Source organism: Scyliorhinus torazame, chromosome 5, assembly GCF_047496885.1.
Source record: "Scyliorhinus torazame isolate Kashiwa2021f chromosome 5, sScyTor2.1, whole genome shotgun sequence".
Classification (NCBI taxonomy): domain Eukaryota; kingdom Metazoa; phylum Chordata; class Chondrichthyes; order Carcharhiniformes; family Scyliorhinidae; genus Scyliorhinus; species Scyliorhinus torazame.
Window position 1 is genome coordinate 150,911,430 of NC_092711.1, and position 19,409 is coordinate 150,930,838.

The 19,409-nt window shown below is 51.2% G+C and overlaps 1 long non-coding RNA gene across 1 annotated transcript in view; it reads right to left on the reverse strand.

Annotated features, from left to right (window-relative positions):
• Window positions 1–8,620: 8,620 nt before the first annotated feature.
• Window positions 8,621–19,409, reverse strand: part of LOC140422119 (uncharacterized) — a 28,154-nt gene continuing 17,365 nt past the window's right edge. Inside the window, exons 2-3 of the long non-coding RNA XR_011947267.1 lie at window positions 11,544–11,606; window positions 8,621–9,776 (exon numbers count right to left, since the gene is read on the reverse strand). This is a non-coding gene — a long non-coding RNA (uncharacterized lncRNA). The remainder of the gene's footprint in view (window positions 9,777–11,543; window positions 11,607–19,409) is intronic.

Here is a 19,409-nt window from a genome sequence, read left to right on the forward strand (position 1 = left end):
TTGTTGAACCTGTGGGAGAGGGAGGTGGTATTTGCACTAGGTTAATATTTTCCTTGTTATGTACATTGAACAAAGAACAAAGAACAAAGAAATGTACAGCACAGGAACAGGCCCTTCGGCCCTCCAAGCCCGTGCCGACCATACTGCCCGACTAAACTACAATCTTCTACACTTCCTGGTTCCGTATCCTTCTATTCCCATCCTATTCATATATTTGTCAAGATGCCCCTTAAATGTCCCTATCGTCCCTGCCTCCACTACCTCCTCCAAAAATAACAATTGTTATTTTGTTGCTGTTACAATGCCAAAGAAATACATCAATGAAATGTTTCTTTTAAAAAACGGGGGGGGGGGGTGGCGGGGGGAAGGCCCGGGGTGGCACCAAGTTGAGGTGGGGGGAGGGAGTAAGGATGTTGTGGCTGTTCGCTGTTGCCATGGTTATTTTGTGTTTTTCTTCTTTGTTAAGTATATATTTGAAAATGCCTCCAATAAAATATTTAAACAAAAAGAATCCGGCCGCCGGCGAATGGCGCGCCGCCGAGAACCACGCGGCTGGGGAACCGCAGAACCCCACGCCCTATCTCTCTCGGTACATCCAGACCATCTAACTCGCCCTATCTCTGTTACCAATTCCAATCTCTGCAACGATCCCCATCAATCTCACATTTTCCTCCCACTAGAACCCTCCAGTTCTCTTTACGATCCACTAAACCTTCGCCCCTTCCGATCTGAGTTTGTCATTCAGAGGCTACATCCTATATCCTCCAGCTCCTACAACCCTTCCTATCTCTGTGTCCTCCTCCAATCCCAAAACTATCCCTATTTCTCCAACCTCATTAAGAGGTATAACCCTGTTTATCGTTGTAATATTCTTCAGTTCCTACATCCCCTCCACCCTCCATAACACCCGTTAGCTCAACTCTTAGATAGCACGTCAAATTACAGCAATCTCCTCCAGATGCTGCAACCCTAAAGCCCCTGCAACCCTACCTTATCTCTAAAACCACTTTAACCCCCTCCAACCTCTTTTTTTTCTGTTAAATCCTCGATGCCCCCACAATGCACACAGAGCTGTAATCTTCCCCAGCCTCTAAAAATACTCACTATTGCTGTATCCCCTCAATTGCTCCCTTGTCTGATAATCCCAATAGCCATAAAACTCTCTCCATCCCAGTTACTGTGTTGAGACTCTTAATACCACCCCATGCCTGTTACCTTCTCTCAACTGTACAATTCTCCCTGTCTCTGTCACATCCTCCAGCCCCTACAACTCTCTCTATCTCTGTAGCTTCCTCCCATCCCTACAACACTTCCTATCTCTGTAGCTTCCTCCCATCCCTACAACGCTTCCTATCTCTGTAGCTTCCTCCCATCCCTACAACGCTTCCTATCTTTGAAACCTCCTATTGATGTGACACCCCACCTGAACTTTCATACATCATACAGCCCCAACAACCTTCCCTATCTCTATAATAGTTCGCTCCCCTACAGTAAAGTAAGTAAGTCGCAATAGTTGCAGATGACCATAGGCTGCTTTCCCCTTTGAGGGGGAGAGCTAACTTGTGGTGATTTAACCTGAGGATTACCATACCTCAGGTGAGGGGCAACATTGAGAAGGAGGGACCTTCATGCACAACCCTACATCCCTTCCTCTGTCCCCAGCATCCTGCTATCCATATAGGTTTCCCTCTCTGTGTAAAAATTATTTTAGCCCCGACGACCCTCTCTATCTCTGTAACATTGTCTACCCCTACAACACTCCTGAATTCTGCAACCTCCTTCAGCCCCTGTGACCCTCCCTATCTCTGTAACCTCTGCTGTTCTCCTGCTGTGTTCGTCTCCTTTGTAGTTAATATAAACTCCGTATCCGTAAACTTGTCTCATCCGGTTCTGGTAACTTGCCGATTTTCAGTAAATTCAGTCTGTCAAATACCTCACTGTCAACGTTTAACCCATCAGTGTCTCGACTACCTCCTTTTTCACTCTGGCTTGGACACCAAGTTCTTTTTTAAAATAAATTTAGAGCAGCCAATTATTTTTTTACAATTAAGGGACAATTTAGCATGGCCAATCCAACTACCCTGCACATCTTTTTTGGGTTGTGGGGATGGGACCCACACAGTCACTGCGAGAATGTGCAAACTCCACACGGACAGTGACCTGGGGCCGGGATCGAACCAGGGTCCTCGGTGCCGTGAGTCAGCAATGCCTTGGACACCAAGTTCTGTGGTAAAGGCAGATACTCGTTCGGTACCAGTCTCCCTCCCTTCATGTCTCAATCCCCTTTCACTTCCATATTCAGCTCCAGCTTTGGGAGCAAAAATAGTGAAGCAGATTATTATTTGAATGGGTGTAAATTGTGAGAGGTGGGTACTCAGCGAGAACTTGGTGTCCTCGTGCATCAGTCGCTGAAAGTAAGCGCACAGGTTCAGAAGGCAGTAAAGAAGGCAAATAGTATGTTGGCCTTCATAGCGAGAGGATTTAATTATTGGAATCGAGATGTTTTACTGCAATTGTATAGGGCATTGCTGAGGCCACACCTGGAATATTGTGCGCAGTTTTAGTATTCTTATCTGAGGAAAGATGTTCTTGCTGTGGAGAGAGTGCAGCGAAGATTTACCAGGCTGATCCCAGGGATGGCGGGACTGTCATATGAGGAGAGACTAAATCGGTTAGGATAAAATTCATTGGCGTTTAAAAGAATGAGAGAGGATCCCAAAGAAATTACAAAATTTTAACAGGATTAGACAGGGTAGATTCAGAAAGAATGTTCTCAATGGTGGGCGAGTCCAGAACTAGGGGTCATAGTTTGAGGATAAGGGGTAAACCTTTTAGGACTGAGGTGAGGAGAAATTTCTTCACCCAGAGAGTGGGGAATCTGTGGAATTCGCCAACACAAAAAGTAGTTGAGGCCAAAAAGTAGTTGTGTAATTCAAGAGGAATTAGATATCGCTCTTGGGACTAAAGGGATAAAGGGATATGGGGAAGGCGGGATCAGAGTATTGAACTTGATGATCAGCCATGATCATAATGAAGGGTGGAGCAGGCTCGAAGGGCTGAATGGCCTCCTCCTGCTTCTATTTTCTATGTTACCACCCAGTCACTTTTTAGATGCCAGTTGAAGTCTGTTGTGTTGATTTGCATTCTAACTGGCAGTCTCCACCCACAGTATTTTGGCCTCGGAGAAGGCAGTGCTGTGAGCAGAATGTTCTCAGACCGAGGCAGTGGGTGGTGCGGTCACAGAGGCTCAGGCCCCAAACAGTAGTGACTGAGGCCGAGGCTGTGAGTGGCTCAGTAATGGGATGGGGGGATGGGAGCAGTGGAGCCACAGAGGCCGTGGCCCTGAGCCGAGTGGTGACGGAGGCTGAGGCCGTGAGCGGCTCAGTGGGGGGATGGGAGCAGTGGAGCCACAGAGGCTGTGGCCCTGAGCCGAGTGGTGATGGAGGCTGATGCAGTGAGCAGAGCATTAATAAAATCTGAGTCTGTGAGCAGTGTGAACAAAGAACAGAGAAAAGTACAGCACAGGAACAGGGCCTCCGGCCCTCGAAGCCTGTGCCGAACATGCTGCCCGTCTAAACTAAAATCTTCTACACTTCCGGGGTCCGTATCCCTCTATTACCATCCTATTCATGTATTTGTCAAGATGTCCCTTAAACATCACGATCACCCCTGCTTCCACCACCTCCTCCGGCAGCGAGTTCCAGGCATCCACTACCCTCTGTGTAAAAAACTTGCCTCGTACATCTCCTCTAAACTTTGCCCCTCGCACCTTAAACCTATGTCACCTGGTAATTGCCCCCTTTTTGTGAGGGCCAAGAAGAATCCAGCACGAGTTTCAAGGATACAAAGAAATAACATTTATTTACAATAACATATAAATACACAACAGCAGCAACCTCACTTGCTGCTTACTCCATCCTGCTAGTTCCAAACTGGCCAGCTTTATTTATACAGGGAGTCTGCTAATGATTTCTCCGCCCCCCTCATTGGGGAAGCTCATACTCCCACAAGATTGTGGGATTGTCATTAGTCTCCAGCCAATGGTAAGCAGGCAGGTTATAACACCCCCCCCCCCCCCCCCCCCCGAAGTCCAAGGAATCCACCGAAGACCCTGGCGAAGGAGGGCGTCGGACTCGTTTTGCCGCAGGCCGGACACCATTCGCACGAGGCGCTGGATCGGGCGGCGTGTAACGAGACGGAGACCGGCGCTTCCGTGATGAACGGCGTAACGGTTGTACATCCACGGCCCGTGTGCCCGAGGATTCCCCCTCTGATGCGTCCTGTGTCTCCATCTCGGAGTCAGAGTCTGCTGCCTCTGTCATCTCGGCGTCTCTATCTCCATGCGGGTCTGTAACGACCTGCGCAGGCTGTGAGTGAGGCACCAGAGGAAGATTGTGAGGACCATTGTCTCTGGTCTCTGCGGCTGTAGAAATGAACTCCGGGGGCGGGGAATCTTTGGAAGGGATAGTCTTCTGGACCGAACGTGGTCTACATGTTTGCGCTGGAGACGACCCTGGGCTTGCACCTGGTAAGATATAGGGCCCGTTTGGCAAAAGATTACGCCAGGGACCCACTGGGCACCACCAGCAAAATTGCGAACAAACGCTGGGTCACCGGGTGCAAACTGCCGAATTGGCCGATGCCGAGAAAAACCCTGTCCCTGCCGTTCTTGTGTGCAGCGTACCTTTGCGCCAATGTCTGGGAAAACCATACTAAGGCGGGTGCGAAGTCTCCGGCCCATTAGGAGTTCTGCGGGAGCTACCCCAGTCATCGCATGGGGGGTGGTTCCATACGAAAACAAAAAGCGAGCCAGTCTCGTGTCCATTGACCCGGAAGACTGCTTCTTTGGGCCTCGTTTGAATGTCTGCACTGCGCGCTCTGCCAACCCATTTAAAGCCGGGTGGTAAGGGGCAGTGTGGATATGGTGTATGCCGTTCATCTTAATGAACCTCGCAAACTCCTCACTGGTGAATGGAGTGCCGTTATCCGTGACCAGCACCTTGGGGAGGCCATGTGTACTAAAAGACAAACGCATCTTCTCAATTGTTGCGCAGGACGTTGTCCCCTGCATCTTATGCACCGCTAGCCATTTAGACTGGGCGTCGATTAATAGAAGGAACATGGATCCTTGAAAAGGGCCTGCAAAATCTGCATGCAAGCGTGCCCAAGGCCGCCCTGGCCATTCCCAGTGATGTAGGGGCGCGGCCGGCGGAAGCTTCTGAAGCTCCTGGCAAATGGAGCAGTTTTGGGCCACCTTCTCAATGTCGGTGTCGATGCCTGGCTACCAAACATAACTCCGGGCCAACATTTTCATTTTGGTCACACCTGGATGCCCATTGTGCAAGTCTCTTAGTATCAGTTCCTGTCCTTTTTCCGGCACAATCACACGCGTCCCCCACATGAGGATGCCGTCTTCCACGCTGAATTCTGACAGACTGGAGGAAAATGCCTGCAACTCGCCTGGGAGCTGTCTCTGCTGCCCACCATACAGGACTATGTGTCGAACCTTTGACAGGACTGGCTCCGTCTGGGTCTACTCACGGATTTGTGATGCCGTGATAGGCAAGGTGTCCATAAAATTTAGGGTTGCAACCACCTCACCGGTCGTGGGGGTCGACATGTGGCCGGTCGATAAAGGCAATCGGCTCAGTGCGTCGGCATTCGCTATCTGCGTTCCTGGTTTGTGCTCCAGAGAATACTCGTATGCAGCGAGCAACAAAGCCCAGCGCTGGATCCGTGCGGAAGCAATGGGCGGTATTGGCTTATCCTCTCTGAAAAGTCCCAGCAGAGGCTTATGATCAGTCACGAAAGTGAAGTGGCGGCCATACACGTACTGGCGGAAACGTTTCACCGCAAAGACCACTGCAAGGCCCTCCTCGATCTGCGCATACTTTTTTTCCGCTGCAGTCAATGTGCGGGAGGCGAAAGCTATCGGCCGCTCGGCCCTGTTCTCCATCTTGTGGGACAGGATGACCCCAATACCATAAGGGGATGCGTCACATGTGACAAGCAAAGGCTTTCCAGGATCATAGTGGGTTAGTAACCCGGACGACGACAATTGTTGTTTTACCCGCCGGAAAGCAGTTTCTTGCGGCTGACCCCAAACCCAGGTGTGATTTGTCTTTAGCAGAAGATGCAACGGGGCCAGCGTAGTTGCCAGATTGGGGAGGAACTTCCCGTAATAGTTTACGAGGCCAAGAAAAGAACAAAGATTCGAAGTGTCAGTCGGGGCGGGGGCCTGTTGAATTGCACGCACCTTCTCTGCGACGGGGTGCAAACCTTCGTGTTCCACCCGATAACCCAGGTAGACTACTTCCTTTGCCTGAAAGACGCACTTTGTGCGACGTAACCAGACGCCAGCCTCCGAAAAGAGTAACGACAGCCTCCAGATTTTCCAAATGCTCCTGCTCCAACGTCCCTGTGATCGAAACGTCATCTAAGTAGACAGCGCCACACGGTAAACCTCTCAAATGCCCTCCATAACGCGTTGAAAAATAGCGCAGGCAGAGGATACTCCAAAGGGCAAACGTGTACATTCATACAGGCCCCGGTGTGTATTAATCGTTACATATGGTCGGGAGGCAGGGTCCAGCTCCAACTGTAGGTAGGCGTGACTCATATCTCATTTTGTGAACGAGAGTCCACCTGCAAGCTTTGTGTAGAGATCCACTATGCGAGGCATTGGATATCGGTCGAGTAGGGAAGCCGTGTATTCACTGTAAGTTTATAGTCGCTGCACAAGCGAACTGTGGCATCTGGCTTCATTACAGGTACAATTGGTGCTGCCCAGTCAGCGAAACGGACGGGCCTGATAATACCCAAAGTTTCCAAATGAGTGAGCTCCCCTTCTACCTTCTCGAGCAAGGCGTAAGGCACCGGGCGCGCCCGGAAATAGCGCGGCGTGGCTCCTGGTTCGACTTGGATACGGGCTACGTATTTTATTTTTCCCAAACCGGGCTGGAATACATCTGGGTATCGTCCTAGCACCTCAGTCAACCCTCCAGAAACTGTTTGGAGGATGTGCTGCCACTGCAAGTGCAAATGGCGCAACCAGTCCTGACCCAACAGGCTGGGCCCATGGCCGCGCACCACGATAAGTGGGAAACGCCCCTCCTGGCGTTTATAAACAACAGGGGTCATCGTAGTTCCTGCGCTGTCCAATGGTTCCCCCGTGTAGGTGGCCAACCTGGCCTGTGTGTCGGTTAATGTAAGGGTCTGTATACCCTGCTTGATGCGGTCGAATGACCTCTGGGCGATCACGGAGACCGCTACGCCAGTGTCCAACTCCATCTCAAGCGGGTGACCATTGACACGTACTGTCACCTTAATGGGGGCCACACGGGGTTCTGCCACACAATGGAGCTGCAGGCAGTCGTCCTCCAACTCCACGTCCTCAGGAGTAGTCGCCGCAGGTTCAACCACATGGAAGGTACGGCATCTGGGCTGGTCCCAGTTTCGGTTGGAACGACGGCGCCTCTGGCGCCCCCAGGACCGGCGTCCGAGACGGGGTCGGCGCCTACAAGTCTGACACGGACATGGCTCCTCATCCATTGGTTCTGGAGAAGGCTCCCTTCGGGGAGGAATGTCCGACGGCCACTGGCGTCGATCCGGACGTCGTCTCGCCCAAGGTGCCGCAGGAGTGCGGGGGGACGTTTTCGGACAGAAGTGGGAGCGCCTCAAGGCATGCACTTCCATTCCCTGTATCTCCTGCACTCCTAGTTCTGCACTCTCTCGGGACAATACTATTTGAATGGCCTGTTGAAAAGTCAATGTTGGCTGAGCTAACAAGTTTCTCTGGGTGGCTGCATTGTTAATACCGCAAACCAAACGGTCGCGTAACATTTCTGACAAGGTCTCACCATAGTCACAGTACTCCGCAATCCTGCGTAGCCTGGATAGAAAGTCGGCAAGGGATTCTCCTGGGGTCCTCTCAGCGGTATTAAACCGGTAACGTTGGACTATCGTGGACGGGGCTGGGTTAAAATGCTGCCCCACTAAATTCGCAAGTTCCTCAAGCGTTTTGGTGTCCGGCAAAGTTGGGTACGTAAGGCTCCTAATCACCCCAAACGTATGCTGGCCAAAGGCGGTGAGCAATATGACCACCTGGCGCTCATTTTCGGTGATATCGTTTGCCCGGAAATACTGACGCATCCGTTGTGCATACTGGTTCCAGCTTTCCAGCGCAGCATCAAAAACATCCAAACGTCCGTACAGAGGCATGGTGTAATAGAAAACTACTTCCAACCTGTATCCAACAAAAATCCAGGGAGGTGGCTTCAGTAGTGTAGACAGCTATTCACTTTAATTCTCGTCGCCAGTTTTGTGAGGGCCACGAAGAATCCAGCACGAGTTTCAAGGATACAAAGAAATAACATTTATTTACAATAACATATATACACAACAGCAGCAAGCTCACTTGCTGCTTACTCCTTCCTGCTAGTTCCAAACTGGCCAGCTTTATTTATACAGGGAGTCTGCTAATGATTTCTCTGCCCCCCCATCAATGGGGAAGCTCATACTCCCACAGGATTGTGGGATTGTCATTAGTCTCCAGCCAATGGTAAGCAGGCAGGTTATAACTCCCCTCTACCCTGGGACAAAGTGTGGTGACAGTGGGTGAGACTTGAGCAGAGGGGGCACTGAAACAGAGGCCATGAGGGAGCAGACACTGAGCAGGCTGTGAGCAGAGTTCTGTCAACAGGGCCCGAGGCCTTCAGTCTTTCTCCCACACTCTCACTCTTTCTCCCTCTCTTTATCATTTTTCCCTCTCTGTGAGTGTGTGATTGGAGCTGGAAGAAACATTCACATCGATCATCACAACACAAGGAGGCGTGTAGGGTTAAATCTGTAAACATTGAATTTAATATAAACACCTCTAATGCAAGCTAGATCAATTAATTAATTTTAAACCAATAAGTAAACCTAATTAAAAAGTAAACTTAATTAAATACATAACATTAAAATTTGTATTTTACACATTGTATATCTATGAACACAGGCAAATTATATCAGTAAACATTTTGAGTTTGTCTACATACAACTACATTTGTATGAAGAAATTGGATTAAACACAAGTTGAATTTGAGCAAATAATCTGTTTCAGTGCAGCGTTTATCCATGCTGTTGGTCTCCCGCTCGCTGTCTCACTGCTCCGTTATCCTCCTCGCTGATCGAGCGATCACTGCTCTCACCGCTCCGTTATCCTCCTCGCTGATCTAGCGATCGCTGCTCTCACCGCTCCGTTATCCTCCTCGCTGATCTAGCGATCGCTGCTCTCACCGCACCGTTATCCTCCTCGCTGATCCAGCGATCGCTGCTTTCACTGCTCCGTTATCCTCCTCGCTGGTCTAGCGATCGCTGCTCTCACCGCTCCATTATCCTCGCTGATTTAGCGATCGCTGCTCTCACTGCTCCGTTATCCTCCTCGCTGATCTAGTGATTGCTGCTCTCACCGCTCCATTATCCTCCTCGCTGATCTAGCGATCGCTGCTCTCACCGTTCCGTTATCCTCCTCGCTGATCTAGCGATCGCTGCTCTCACCGCACCGTTATCCTCCTCGCTGATCCAGCGATCGCTGCTCTCACCGCTCCATTATCCTCGCTGATTTAGCGATCGCTGCTCTCACTGCTCCGTTATCCTCCTCGCTGATCTAGTGATCGCTGCTCTCACCGCTCCGTTATCCTCCCCGCTGATCTCGCGATCGCTGCTCTCACCGCTCCGTTATCCTCCTCGCTGATCTAGCGATCGCTGCTCTCGCCGCACTTTTCTGCTTACTGCTGGTCTCCGCAACGTTTAGGGAAAAGGGAAAATAAGAACATACAAGAATTAGATAAGCTCTGGAAAAGAACAGGAAAGAATCGAGAATAAAAACACTTGGGGCCAATTTCAAGGGATTTAGAACCTATTCCGGATTAATTGCAACCAACGATTGGCAGCAAAACTGTAACAGAACAGTGGTCCCCTTCTAGAGATTAAATACTTCAGGTACCGTCAGTGTTTATTCGTACAAGAAGGAAAAGCAGGACAACTCGTTGAGCTCCCAGGATGATAAAAGAACTGAAGTGTAAGATGAAGCAGAAATAGGGTGGCTAACGTCAGCTTAATAATCAGGTGAAAAGCAAGATCATGGCTGATCTGATTGTAACCTCAACGCCACATTCCCAGCTGCCCCCAACAACCATTCACGTTGCTACTTGTCGAGAATCTATCCAGTTAGCTGTAAATATATTCACCGACTCTGCTTCCACTGCCTTTTGAGGAAGAGTGTTCCAATGACACATCCCGCTCGGAGAGAAAATACTTCTCAAATCTGCCTTAAATGGGCAACCCCTAAAGTTACTTGTATCCTTTCGAATGAACAATTATACAATTCTGTTCAATTCATCAGGCAGCTCCTTATTTTCCATTATCAATTTTTCACTCATTTTCTAGAGGACAAAAGCTCACGGCATTCACACATTTCACAGAGCAAACCCCAGACAGCACACAGCCATGTGGCCAAGGAGACCTGCACAGTGATTCAGGGATGCCGACCTCACCAGACTGTTGAACACGGTGGAGTCCACACGGGATAAATTGTTCCTCCAAGTGGTTGGAGGGTCAGCCACAGGTCAGCCAGTGCCGCCTGGGAGGCAGTGGCAGCGGCCATCAACTCGGGGGGGGTGTCACCAGGAGGACCGACACCCAGTGCCGCAAGAAGATCAACGACCTCCATCGGGCAGCAGGGGTGAGTTAGCATCCGCCACCTCGCACCAGTCTCACACGCCACCGCGGCGGCACCCCCTTATCCTCACGGCCCTGTGGTTTGCACAGCACCCCCACCCCCAGTACACCTTGGCACCAACCTGCGCACCCCACCCATCATCAGCAGCGGTGCCCATGCCTGTCACCCGCCACAGCTCCCCCTTCCGCCGCCACTGAAGCTTTTATGTGGCTCACATTGCCCTCTCTGTCCCACAGGAGAAGTTGGCCCATAACAGGCAAGAAAGGGCCCAGATGTTCAACCATCTTGTGGATTTAGTAAAGAAACATTACGACCCTAAACTGTCCGTAAACCTGCAGCGTTACCGATTCTACACGGCTGGGATGATCCCTGGGAATACCAGGACAGAATTCCCTATGAAAGCTCTCGTGCCACACTCACCATCAACTCGACATTCAGCAAGGACATTCTGGCATCTCTAGACAGACACAAAACCCTAGAAGTACTGGGCAAACCTTCTGGGAGGACGACAAATGTCAGCCGCAAGATTGCTTTAAGTGTGGCCAAAAAACATGAGCCAGTCAGAGCTGTCAGAATGAGCAATACTAAACTGCATCATCATCCCTACGGTGTCCCTGATAAAGATAACACTCTTGGTCAATGGCCATTCCCGATAAATAGAGGCGGTTACGGGAGCTGACGTCTCCACCGTCAGGGAATAAACATTCCGGCAACTCCGGATGGGCATCTTGCCCCGAGCCCTGCGAGACTCCAGGGCCACGTTGGCCATATATACAGGGGAACCTTTGAAGGTTATGGGGATCACAATGACTCCGGTTACCTGTGAGCAGCAGACAGCCTCGATACTACGATCACCGCCCCGGCCCCAACGATGTCTAGGAAACTGGACCAAAACCCAATATTTTAGTTTATTTTGTAAGAGTGTGCAGAAAGAATGATTCACTCCAGGAGTGACATCATAAAAACTACGGCTTGGCTATTGTTAAACACAACTTTATTCTGAATCAGAATATTAAACTGGCTTTAACTTTAAACCCAAACTGAACAAGGTGCTGGGATGGCACTGCCGAGCCAGCAGGAGCACTGCCTGGTTGCCAGGGTTGCAGTGCAAGGGTGCCAGCTGGACAGTGCAAAGTTGACCGCATACCAGGGATAAGGCCAGAGGGCGACCCTGACCACCCTGGAGTCTCTGATGACCCCCCTGGGTGCCGTTCCGCCTGGTCCACCCCAGGTTGTCTCTTCCAAGGGGCGAGGGGGAGCTTGCCCATAATATGAGGGTGGAGGGAGGGTTTGAAGGGAGGGGGAGTACATGGCCCGTAAGTAGGGGCCTACAGGAAGTTGGGAGTGGGTGATGGGTGGGGGCCCTGGAAGGGAGACGGTGCTCTTCAAAATGGCGGCCTGATCTCTGAGTTCAGCTCCCCAGTGCCAACAGAAATTCTGGGCATGATCTTCCGGCCTCATTACACCTGTGCTCAAGCGTAACGAGGCCGGGAAATAGTGGGCGAGGCCAAAAACAGTAACCGCGCCAGGTGCCAAACAGTTTGCGATGCAACCGGCCTGCTCCCGTCGGTGAATTCGGAATCCCGCCGTAGCGTGGCAGAAACCAACTATCACCGATTTAAGGCCCATTTCCATACAATTAACGAGAGGCACCTGTCATCCAACGGCCTCCTGTCATTTCCCGGCCTCCCCAGCAAGTGGTCACGCCGGCGCCCATTGATACTCCTTTTTCAAAACGTGCACCTGGCGGAAGGGTTTCCGTGGGGAGCCGAGAAGGGGAGCAGCAATCTTTGTGCACAGGAAAGAGACCGGGGGGTGGGGCTGGTCTTGCCACCCCAGTACTCGGCGGGGGGTGGGGAACCCTCGGCTGGGGGTGGGCCACCATGGGAGGGTGGAGGGGAAACGCTGGGGGGGGGCAATCCCTCGCGGCGCCACCATGCCAACCCTTGAATCCCAATCCCATGTGTCATGCCAAGTGGGGCCATGTAGCATGTGGGAGTCATTGCCTCGTATTCCAATCGAACCTTGATGCCTGGAGACTGTGTGGGGGTCAACACCACACACGCAGCAGCCAACATCCGAACACCCAGGGGCTGGGACACAGCTCCCGGGAGATGATCACGGCCGGAGGGTGGGTTGGTGCCAGGGGGAGGGGGGATTGTCTGGAGAGACAGGCAAAGTGTCCGGGGGTCAGCCCGCATTGCGGAGGAAAGTGACAGAGGCATCAAAATGTTTGTGTAGAGAGTTGTTTAATGTGCTGCACAATATCCCATTTCCGAGAGAGCCCCCCCAAACCCTCACGACCCCCAGCCCCACTCCCTCATCACCCTCTACCTGGCCCCTCCCCCCTACCCCAGTGCCCTCTGATCCTCAACGTGCCTGGCCCTCCGAGCTCTACCTCGGCGAATCAACTGGCGAGCCGGCATTCGGGGCGGAAAGCACTATTGGGAATGGGATATTGTCCAGGGCCTCTGCGGATCTTCTCTTCAACTTCGGCTTTCCAACTTCTGACGGAAACTGCCGAGTGTTCAACGATGTTCCTGGTGTCTGAAGCGACTTGACTTTTTTTCAATCCTTTCTTCACTTGAGCTGATTTGTCAGCAAACCAAGACTGCATTCTCTCAACAGAATGTGTCAGTAATGGTCTCCGAATAGACTGCTCACTCTCAGTGTCACTCAGGAACTGCAAGCGTAAACGTCCGGTGAAATTGTAGGTCTCTGAGTCCAACAGCGATTCCAGGTCGATGTTGTCATCCATTCCTCTTGCTGTGGTATTGTCCAATATGGCTCCCTCAATGTTGCTCAGCAGTGAGTCATTCTCACCGCTGCTCGGGAATTGCACGAATAAAACTCCGGTGTACCTGAAGCTCCCAGTGTCCGATCATCGGTACCAGGATCACCCTCCTCCACAACAGCTGACCTTTGATCTCTGACATGAGGGCCTGGAGGTTCAGCTCCTCTTCTGGCTGTTCAGTTCCAACTTCGATCTCCTCTGCAGACACAACAGAGGCATCAAAATGTTTGTGAGAGAGTTGTTTAATGTGCTGCACAATATCCCATTTCCGAGAGAGCCCCCCCACCCCCCAACCCTCACGACCCCCAGCCCCACTCCCTCATCACCCTTTACCTGGCCCCTCCCCCCTACCCCAGTGCCCTCTGATCCTCAACGTGCCTGGCCCTCCGAGCTCTACCTCGGCGAATCAACTGGCGAGCTGGCATTTGGGGCGGAAAGCACTATTGGGAATGGGATATTGTCCAGGGCCTCTGCGGATCTTCTCTTCAACTTCGGCTTTCCAACTTCTGACGGAAACTGCCGAGCGTTCAACGATGTTCCTGGTGTCTGAAGCGACTTGACTTTTTTTCAATCCTTTCTTCACTTGAGCTGATTTGTCAGCAAACCAAGACTGCATTCTCTCAACAGAATGTGTCAGTAATGGTCTCCGAATAGACTGCTCACTCTCAGTGACACTCAGGAACTGCAAGCGTAAACGTCCGGTGAAATTGTAGGTCTCTGAGTCCAACAGCGATTCCAGGTCGATGTTGTCATCCATTCCTCTCGCTGTGGTATTGTCCATTATGGCTCCCTCAATGTTGCTCAGCAGTGAGTCATTCTCACCGCTGCTCGGGAATTGCACGAATAAAAATCCGGAGGACCTGAAGCTCCCATCGTCCGACGCGGATTCTAGATCGATACTGTCCATTTCTTCATCATCTATGAAGAAGATGGGGTATTGTCCACAGTGGCTCCCTCAGTGTTGCTGAGCAGTGAGGTTTGGTCCTCTGGATGATGATCGATGGCAACAGAGGAGACCTCACCGGCAGATCTGTCTTCCACATCACTACTGCCATTGATGCTATTTTCCTGCAGTTCAATTTGGCATTCAATGTCATCAAGATTAACAGCTGGAGTAAGAGATTCAACCATTGGTTCAGGTGCGCTGCTTGTCCACTCGATCATTTTACAGTCTCTCACACCTTCGCTGATCTCCAGGGAAACTCCCAGATCCTGCTGGTCATTCTGGCCGCTCGGTACCAGGATCACCCTCCTCCACAACAGCTGACCTTTGATCTCTGACATGAGGGCCTGGAGGTTCAGCTCCTCTTCTGGCTGTTCGGTTCCAACTTCGATCTCCTGTCCAGACACAACAGCAGCTGAGGTATTTTGACTGTTGACACGTTGTGCCTGATCTCCACTGGGGATAATTTCTACAGTATTCACTTCATCAATCTGTGCGATAGAAACGGAACAAACTGTTCCGTGTATCTTACCATTTGCCCAACAATATATAATCCACGTAGTCACGATCATTGTTCTGAGTGCTTGGATAAAATGTTCACTCTTAGCAATCGTTTTCTGTGTGAGCAGTTGGCAGGTAGAAGACCAAATCAATGGTAAAGATTCTGTCAACAGCGAGTTAAACTGGGTAACTATGGAAAGAGGTGATGCGGGATGACGTAAACAAACATGGTGGGTACCGTGACATCACAGAACTCTGTCACAATAGCATCATACCCGACAGTGTGATGTCACAGGGACCACAATTCCCCAATTTAGAGAATCAAGTCAGGAAGCAAAGAACAAGGGGCAGAATTCTCTGTTTGAGAGGCTAAGTGTAGACACCAGGACTGAATGGGAGGTGTTCCCCGGTCCTGGTGGGGGCGTGACTGCCGGAGCCGTTTAGGACATGCTAATGCGGCAGCATTCACACCACGTGGCACTAATGCAATTCCAAAGCAGGCCCCGAGATTCACAGATACAGAGCTTGAGCTTTTACTGGATGCCATGGAGGAGACGTGGGGCACACTGTTCTCCAAGGTGGGAAGGAGGTTGTCACCCACAGATGTCAACCGGGCCTGGGCGGAGGTTGCAGAGGCCAGGATCGGATCATGATCAGTAATTCGGGACCGAGTGGTTAGTGTCTACCTATATTTTCCAGTTATGGACACAGTGTACTCCCTATCCCCCCCCCCCCCCCAAACTCCCCATCCCCCCCATACTCCCCAACTCCATACTCCCCATCCCCCATATTCTCCATCCCCCCATAGTCCCCAGTCCCCTCCGTACGCCCCCCCCCCCCCCCCAAGCCCCGGCGATGAATGAACGAAGCACGCAGCTCACAATGCCTCCTCTGTATGATGCAGGAGAAGTTGGCCCACAACAGATGGGAGAATTCCCAGACAGGCGGTGGGGTGCCGGATATCAGAGTCCTCATCTCCTACGAGGAACAGGCCCTGGAGGTCGCGGGGCTGCTGTGGACAGATCTGTCATCGACGTAGAGGTCGCCGCAGAGATCCCCGTTCCACCGGCCCTCACCCAGATGACCTGTCACCCGTGAGTTGTTAATGCCATACAGCCTGACCCATCCCTCCCACTGACCACATATGTCCATTCTCCTGCAGGCTCCTCATCTGACGGTGCCGGCCCATCCAGGGTGCTACCCCCCCCCCCCCCCCCCCCCCGAGTGTATCGAGACCAATGACCCTCACAATTAGATTACCACTTTGCAGTGGATTGAGCCAAGCCTCACCTTGATGGTTCAACACCGCACTGAAGTATATCCAATCGCATCCCAGTCTTGACTTGCGAGGAAGTGCAGCCGGGTCCGATGATGAAAATGGAGTAATGGCCTGTGGCAGTGTGACTGTTCTTTTTTTTTTTAAATAATATTTTATTGAAAATTTTTGGTCAACCAACACAGTACATTGTGCATCCTTTACACAACATTGTAACAATACAGATAATAATGACCTTTTTAAATTTAAACAAAAACAACAACAAATAAATAAATATTAAATAACAAAACAAAACAAAAAAAAACTAGCCCTAATTAGCAACTGCCTTGTCTCAGGCCACACACCCCCCCATCCCCCCCATCCCTCCCCCCCCCAAAGTCCTGGGCCGCTGCTGCTGCCTTCTTTGTTCTCCCCTATCTATCTTTCCGCAAGATATTCGACGAACGGTTGCCACCGCCTAGTAAACCCTTGAGCCGACCCCCTTAGGACGAACTTAATCCGCTCTAACTTTATGAACCCCGCCATATCATTTATCCAGGTCTCCACCCCCGGGGGCTTGGCTTCTTTCCACATTAGCAATATTCTGCGCCGGGCTACTAGGGACGCAAAGGCCAAAACATCGGCCTCTTTCGCCTCCTGCACTCCCGGCTCTTGTGCAACCCCAAATATAGCCAACCCCCAGCTTGGTTCGACCCGGACTCCTACTACTTTCGAAAGCACCTTTGTCACCCCCATCCAAAACCCCTGTAGTGCCGGGCATGACCAAAACATATGGGTATGATTCGCTGGGCTTCTCGAGCACCTCGCACACCTATCCTCCACCCCAAAAAATTTACTGAGCCGTGTTCCAGTCATATGTGCCCTGTGTAATACCTTAAACTGAATCAGGCTTAGCCTGGCGCACGAGGACGACGAGTTTACCCTGTTTAGGGCATCTGCCCACATCCCCTCCTCAATCTCCTCCCCTAGCTCTTCTTCCCATTTCCCTTTTAGTTCGTCCATCATAGTCTCCCCTTCGTCTCTCATTTCCCTATATATATCCGACACCTTACCGTCCCCCACCCATTTCTTTGAGATGACTCTGTCCTGCACCTCTTGTGTCGGGAGCTGCGGGAATTCCCTCACCTGTTGCCTCGCAAAAGCCCTCAATTGCATGTACCTGAATGCATTCCCTTGGGGCAACCCATATTTCTCGGTCAGCGCTCCCAGACTCGCAAACTTCCCATCCACAAATAGATCTTTCAATTGCGTTATACCTGCTCTTTGCCACATTCCATATCCCCCATCCATTCCCCCCGGGGCAAACCTATGGTTGTTTCTTATCGGGGACCCCCCCAGTGCTCCGGTCTTTCCCCTATGTCGTCTCCACTGTCCCCAAATCTTCAGTGTAGCTACCACCACCGGACTCGTGGTATAGTTCCTTGGTGAGAACGGCAATGGGGCTGTCACCATAGCCTGCAGGCTGGTCCCCCTACAGGACGCCCTCTCTAATCTCTTCCACGCCGCTCCTTCCTCCTCTCCCATCCACTTACTCACCATTGAAATATTAGCGGCCCAATAATACTCACTTAGGCTCGGTAGTGCCAGCCCCCCCCTATCCCTACTACGCTGTAAGAATCCCTTCCTCACTCTCGGAGTCTTCCCGGCCCAAACAAAACCCATGATACTCTTTTCTATCCTTTTGAAAAAAGCCTTCGTGATCACCACCGGGAGACACTGAAACACAAAGAGGAATCTCGGGAGGACCACCATCTTAACCGCCTGCACCCTCCCTGCCATTGACAATGCTACCATATCCCATCTCTTGAAATCTTCCTCCATCTGTTCCACCAACCGCGTCAAATTTAGCCTGTGCTATGTGCCCCAATTCTTAGCTATCTGGATCCCCAGGTAACGAAAGTCTCTTGTTACCTTCCTCAACGGTAGGTCTTCTATTTCTCTACTCTGCTCCCCTGGATGCACCACAAACAGCTCACTCTTCCCCATGTTCAATTTATACCCTGAAAAATCCCCAAACTCCCCAAGTATCCGCATTATTTCTGGCATCCCCTCCGCTGGATCCTCCACATATAGTAGCAGATCATCCGCATATAAAGATACCCGGTGTTCTTCTCCTCCCCTAAGTATTCCCCTCCATCCCTTGGAACCTCTCAGCGCTATCGCCAGGGGCTCAATCGCCAGTGCAAACAGTAATGGGGACAGAGGACATCCCTGCCTTGTCCCTCTATGGAGCCGAAAATATGCCGATCCCCGTCCATTCGTGACCACACTCGCCAATGGGGCCCTATACAACAGCTGCACCCATCTAACATACCCCTCTCCGAACCCAAATCTCCTCAACACCTCCCACAGATAATCCCACTCCACTCTATCAAATGCTTTCTCGGCATCCATCGCCACTACTATCTCCGTTTCACCCTCTGGTGGGGCCATCATCATTACCCCTAACAACCTCCGTATGTTCGTGTTCAGCTGTCTCCCCTTCACAAACCCAGTTTGGTCCTCATGAACCACCCCCGGGACACATTCCTCTATTCTCATTGCCATTACCTTGGCCAAGACCTTGGCATCTACATTGAGGAGGGAGATTGGTCTGTAGGACCCGCATTGTAGCGGATCCTTTTCCTTCTTTAAAAGAAGCGATATCGTTGCTTCTGACATAGTCGGGGGCAGTTGTCCCCTTTCCTTTGCCTCGTTAAAGGTCCTCGTCAGTAGCGGGGCGAGCAAGTCCAAATATTTTCTGTAAAATTCAACTGGGAATCCGTCCGGTCCCGGGGCCTTTCCCGTCTGCATGTTCCTAATTCCTTTCACCACTTCTTCTATCGTGATCTGTGCTCCCAATCCCATCCTTTCCTGCTCTTCCACCTTGGGAATTTCCAGCCGATCCAAAAACTCCATCATTCTCTCCCTCCCATCCGGGGGTTGAGCTTCATACAATTTTTTATAAAATGTCTTAAACACTTCATTCACTCTCTCCGCTCCCCGCTCCGTCTCTCCATCTTCGTCTCTCACCCCCCCTATTTCCCTCGCTGCTCCCCTTTTCCTCAATTGGTGTGCCAGCAATCTGCTCGCCTTCTCTCCATATTCATACTGTACACCCTGCGCCTTCCTCCATTGTGCCTCTGCAGTGCCTGTGGTCAGCAAGTCAAATTCCACATGCAGCCTTTGCCTT